We start from the raw sequence: 5,910 nt of genomic DNA on the forward strand, positions 1-5,910 counted from the left end.
TCAATCTTGCGGTGTCCTTTCCAAGTGACAGTAGGGGCAACATGGCACGTATTGTATTGTTGCCATCAAGGATAACAAGATGGTTTTTTTTATCATATTGCATGAATTTATCCCTCTACATTATGCCATCTTGCTTAAGGCGTTACTCTGTTTTATGAACTTAATACACTAGATGCATGCTGGATAGCGGTCGATGTGTGGAGTAATAGTAGTAGATGCAGGCAGGAGTCGGTCTACTTGTCTCGGACGTGATGCCTATATACATGATCATACCTAGATATTCTCATAACTATGCTCAATTCTGTCAATTGCTCAACAGTAATTTGTTCACCCACCGTAGAATACTTATGCTCTCGAGAGAAGCCACTAGTGAAACCTATGGCCCCCGGGTCTATTTTCCATCATATTAATCTCCCGACAACAAGTTATTTCTGGCGCCGTTTTTATTTTGTTTACTTACTTTGCATCTCTATTACAAAAATACCAAAAATATTATCTTATCATATCTATCAGACCTCACTCTCGTAAGTGACCGTGTAGGGATTGACAACCCCTTATCGCGTTGGTTGCGAGGATTTATTTGTTTTGTGTAGGTGCGAGGCACTCGCGCGTAGCCTCCTACTGGATTGATACCTTGGTTCTCAAAAACTGAGGGAAATACTTACGCTACTTTGCTGCATCACCCTTTCCTCTTTAAGGGAAAACCAACGCAGTGCTCAAGAGGTAGCAGGGTATTACGCATCTTTGCGGCCCGAACCTGGGTAAATGATCCTTTTGCTGACCGCCAGACCCGCTCTTTGCACAACCCCGCTCCCGCCAACCGTAGAAGGGATCCCAGTGATCCCATAGGTGTCGTTCCCACCGACAATTGGGTTGTCTCCCAACAAGCGCTTTTCTTTATAGCCTTTTAGCTAGGCATTGAGATGTCGATGAGGCTCACATAAAGGATAATAATTGAAACATAAAGAGAGCATCATGTAGCATGTGAAAAACAATTTTAAGTCTAACATACTTCCTATGCATAGGCATTTTATAGGGAAAATATTTATAAAGACAAACAAAAACTAGCATATGCAAGGAAGAAGAAAGAAAGAATAGAAATCTCAACATAACGAGAGGCAATTTAGTAACATGAAAATTTCTACAACCATATTTCCCTCTCTCATAATAATTACACGTGGGATCATATTCAAATTCAACAATATAGATATCACATAACATATTCTGTACATGATCCACATGCAAGCAAAGTTGACACTCTTCCAAAATAGTGGGATTATCATCAAATAAAGTCATGACCTCTCCAAGCCCACTTTTATCAAAAAATTCATAAGATTGATCATACTCCAAAGTAGTGGGATCATTACTACCTAGAGTTGACACTCTTCCAAACCCACTTTAAATATTATTGCAAAAATCATTACCAATATCATATTCATCATGAGGCTTAATTTTTTTAAAATCATAAGAAGTATTATCACCCCAATCATGATCATTGCAATAAGTAGTGGACATAGCAAAACTAGCATCCCCAAGCTTGGGGTTTTGCATATTATTAGCACAATTGACATTAATAGAATTTATAATAATATCATTGCAATCATGATTTCCATTCAAGGAGCTATCGTGAATCACTTTATAAATTTCTTCTTTTAGCACTTCATCACAATTTTCAGATTCACGAATTTCAAGCAAAATTCCATAAAGATAATCTAGTGCACTCAACTCACTAGACTTTGGTTCATCATAATTTGATCCTTTTAAAAGATTAGCAAGCAGATGAGGATCCATAAACTTTTTGCTTCCTGATTTTCAATAAACACACAATTATACCAAGCGAACGAGCAAACAAACCAAGTAAGACATAAAGGCAAACGGAAAGAAGGCAAATAAAAAGGCAAAAATATTTGTGTTTTTCTAAAAAAGTTTTAGAAGTGGGGGAGAGGAAAATGAGAAGCAAATGGCAAATAATGTAAGTGCAAGAGATAAGAGTTTATGCTGGGTACTTGGTAGAATTGATGTGGAAGCTCCCCGGGAACGGCGCCAGAAATTCTTCCTGGTACTTCTTGAGCTTGCGTTGATTTTTCCCTTGAACAGGAAATGGTGATGTAGCAAAGTAGAGATAAGTATTTCCCTCATTTAATAACCAAAGTATCAATCCAGTAGGAGGCACAAGCAAGTCTCCAATATAGGCACCTGCACAAACTAACAAACACTTGCACACAACGCGAAAAAGGGGTTGACAATCCCTTCACGGTCATGGACAAGAGTGAGATCTAATAGAGATAGGTATAAAAGATAAATAAAAGAGCAAACTAAAGTAAATATAAATAAATTGCAGCAAGGTATTTTTGGTTTTTTTTGGTTTATAGATCTGAAAATATATGATGGAAAATAGACCCGGGGGCCATAGGTTTTACTAGAGGCTTCTCTCTTGAAGAAAACATACGGTGGGTAAGCAAATTACTGTTGAGAAATTGATAGAAAAGCGCATAATTATGACGATATCTAAGGCAATGATCATGAATATAGGCATCACATCTGTGACAAGTAGACCGACTCTTGCTTGCATCTACTACTGTTACTCCACACATCGACCGCTATCCAGCATGCATCTAGAGTATTAAGTTCATAAGAACGGAGTAACGCCTTAAGCAAGATGACATGATGTAGAGGGATAAACTCAAGCAATATGATATAAACCCCATGTTTTTATTCATGATGGCAGCAATACAATACGTGCCTCAGTACCCCTTTTGTCACTAGGTGAGGACACAGCAAGATTGAACCCAAAACTAAGCACCTCTCCCATTGCAAGAAAAACCAATCTAGTTGGCCAAACCAAACCGATAGTCGGAAGAGAAATACAAAGATATCTTAATCATGCATAAAAGAGTTCAGAGAAGACTCAAATAATATTCATAGATAATCTAATCATAAATCCAAATTCATCGGATCTCAACAAATGCACCGCAAAGGAAGATTACATCAAATAGATCTCCAAGAACATCAAGGAGAACATTGTATTGAAGATCAAAGAGAGAAGAAGTCATCTAGCTACTAGCTATGGACTCTTAGGTCCGTGGTAAACTACTCATGCTTCATCAGAAGGGCAACAAGGTTGATGTAGAGGCCCTCCGTGATCGAATCCCTCTCCAACAGAGTGCCAGGAAAGGCCCCAAGATGGGATCTCACGGGAACAGAAGCTCGCGGCGGCGGAAAAGTATTTTTGGTGTGACCTCTTGTATAGGGGGGATATTTGAGGATTTATTGTGTAGAGATTAGGTCAAGACGGTACACGAGGGGCCCACATGCCAGGGGCACCCCCCCGGGGCGCGCCACCATGGCTTGTGGCCACCTCGTGGATCTTCTGGCCTCCTCTCCAAGTCTCATGGGTTTCTTCTGGTCCAAGAAAAATCACCGTAAAGTTTTATTCTGTTTGGACTCTGTTTGATATTCCTTTTCTGTTAAAGTCAAAGACAAGGAAAAAAACAAAAACTGGCACTGACACTGGGCTCTAGGTTAATAGGTTAGTCCCAAAAATAATATAAAATAGCATATTAATGCATATAAAACACCCAAAACAGATAATATAATAGCATGGAATAATCAAAAATTATAGATACGTTGGAGATGTATCAATTTCCTCTAGATTTTTAGCACAACGACTCGAGAAAATAGAGGCATTTTTATCATGGCAACAAGACATAGCAAGCATATCATCATGAGATTTAGTCAAGCAATTTCTACATGATATGCAAGGACTATCAACACAAGCATGTGAAACATCTAGAGAGCTCGAAGTGTTCTAGTCCAAAGAAGAAGCATTGCAATAAGATAGTGATGATGGATCATCAACAATAAGCTCATTATCATCATTGCAATGACCAACACTACTCACCATATCATTACCTTGTGGCAATCCACATGTAGGTGAAGTAGAAGAAGTTGAGAACACTATACGACCGGAGGTGGAGGGAGAACAATCTTTCCCACAAATCTTGGACACACCATATTTATCGTGAAGCTTTGTCCACAACTCATAAGCATCCCGAAACTGCATGAGTTGAAATATAACTACATTGCTCAAAGAATCAAGCACATTAGAAGCTTGAGCATTGAGATAAGAGGTTTTCCGCATCCTCTAGGGAAAATCTTTGAGGATCCTTTGGAGGAGAAAAACACATATCTACAATTCACTCTAAATTTCAATGACCCTAAAGATATTAAGCACGCGAATTACCCAAACATCAAAATTTGTGCCATCAAAACTAAGAGTGTTAAATAATCCTAATCCCCTAGTCGACATCTTTACTCTCTAGGCAGTTAAGACTACAAAGAAAGACGAGGCTCCGATACCAATTGAAAGATCGTGGATGTCACCAAGAGGGGGTGGAGGTGAATAGGTGCTTTAAAATAATTACGAGTTAGGCTTGAACAAATGCAGAATAAAACTAGTGTTTAATGTGTCAAGCACAAAACCTAAAACAACTAGGCTCACCTATGTGCACTGGCAACCAGTGGCGGAGCCAGGATTGGAGCAAGCCCTGGGCCCAAAAAAATTCGCCGCGAGGGAAAAACTCAACTTTCATAAGGCTTTTAGCTACCTCAAAAGATACCCCATACAAAATATTGCTCAATTGCATGAAACAATTAAAATTTAAACTCAATGCTTTACGATACAACAAAATAGATAAAAATGTGATAAAAACTACAAAGAACAATATGTGATAAAAAATATTACCAATCAATGTTTTGCTTCATCAGTGCCTCACATAACCTCATCAACGGTGGAAGAAGATCCAACACCTTCAAGACATCAAAAGAATTTTTTCATAAGAGAATGCATACATATGAGTTGAAGAAAACCCTTGATATATGACTGAATACATAAGAAAATGCCTCGCAAAAGAGATTTAAGTTCAAGAAACCCTAGAGATATGACTGGATACATCACAAACATTATTTCAATCAAATTTCAGTTCGGAGCAGTGTATACACCGATACAGGTAGATAGAACATGGTAAAAGTGGAAAGCATCAGGGAGGAAGACCGGGAAAGTATCAAAGAACAATACAAGGTGCCGCAGCCGGCAGTGAAGTACCCAACAGGGGATGGCCTGCCACAAAGGCGAATGACGCACATGATAGGAGGGCGGCGGCCTGGAGAGGGGGGCGGGTCGGTGGACGACGATGCCACGGTGGGAGCTCTGGAGATTAATCCGGAAAAAGGAATCCTGAGTGTGACTCTCGGTGGCAGCCGCGCGAGCGCTGTGTGCTGCATCTCCTGTGCCTCGAGTTAGATCGGCGTTTTTTAAGAAAAATTTAAATCATGGTGGGATGGAGCGTTGCGTCTCCTGTGTCTCGTGGGTGTGTCGGCTTCAGGTAAGATAGCCCGTTAAGGCTTTGGGCCTCCTTCTTTTCACCGGGCTGCACCCTGGGCCTGCAGAAAAACCAGTATGGTAATAGCCTGTTACATTTTCCATGCCCCGGGCCTGGGCCCTAGGTGCCCGGGGCCTAGCTCCGCCCCTACCGGCAACTTATGCTAAGCAAGATAACCAACAAAGTGATAGCAAGATATATATCATGAAACACTATGGCTATCACAAAGTAAAGTGCATAAGTAAAAGGCTTGGGTAAGAGATAACCGAGGCATGCGGAGAAGACGATGTATCCCAAAGTTCACACCCTTGCGAATGCTAATCTCCGTTTGGAGTAGTGTGGAGGCACAATGCTCCCCAAAAAACCAATAGGCCCACCGTAACTCCTCACGCCCTCGCACACTGCAAGATGTCGTGATTCCACTAAGGGACCCTTGAGGACGATCACCGAACCCCTACAATTGGCAAACTTTGGGGGCGGTCATCGAACTCGTACACTTTGGCAAACTTAGGGGCGGTGTCATACAGGA

The sequence above is a fragment of the Triticum aestivum genome, chromosome 5D, assembly GCF_018294505.1.
Source record: "Triticum aestivum cultivar Chinese Spring chromosome 5D, IWGSC CS RefSeq v2.1, whole genome shotgun sequence".
Classification (NCBI taxonomy): Eukaryota; Viridiplantae; Streptophyta; class Magnoliopsida; order Poales; family Poaceae; genus Triticum; species Triticum aestivum.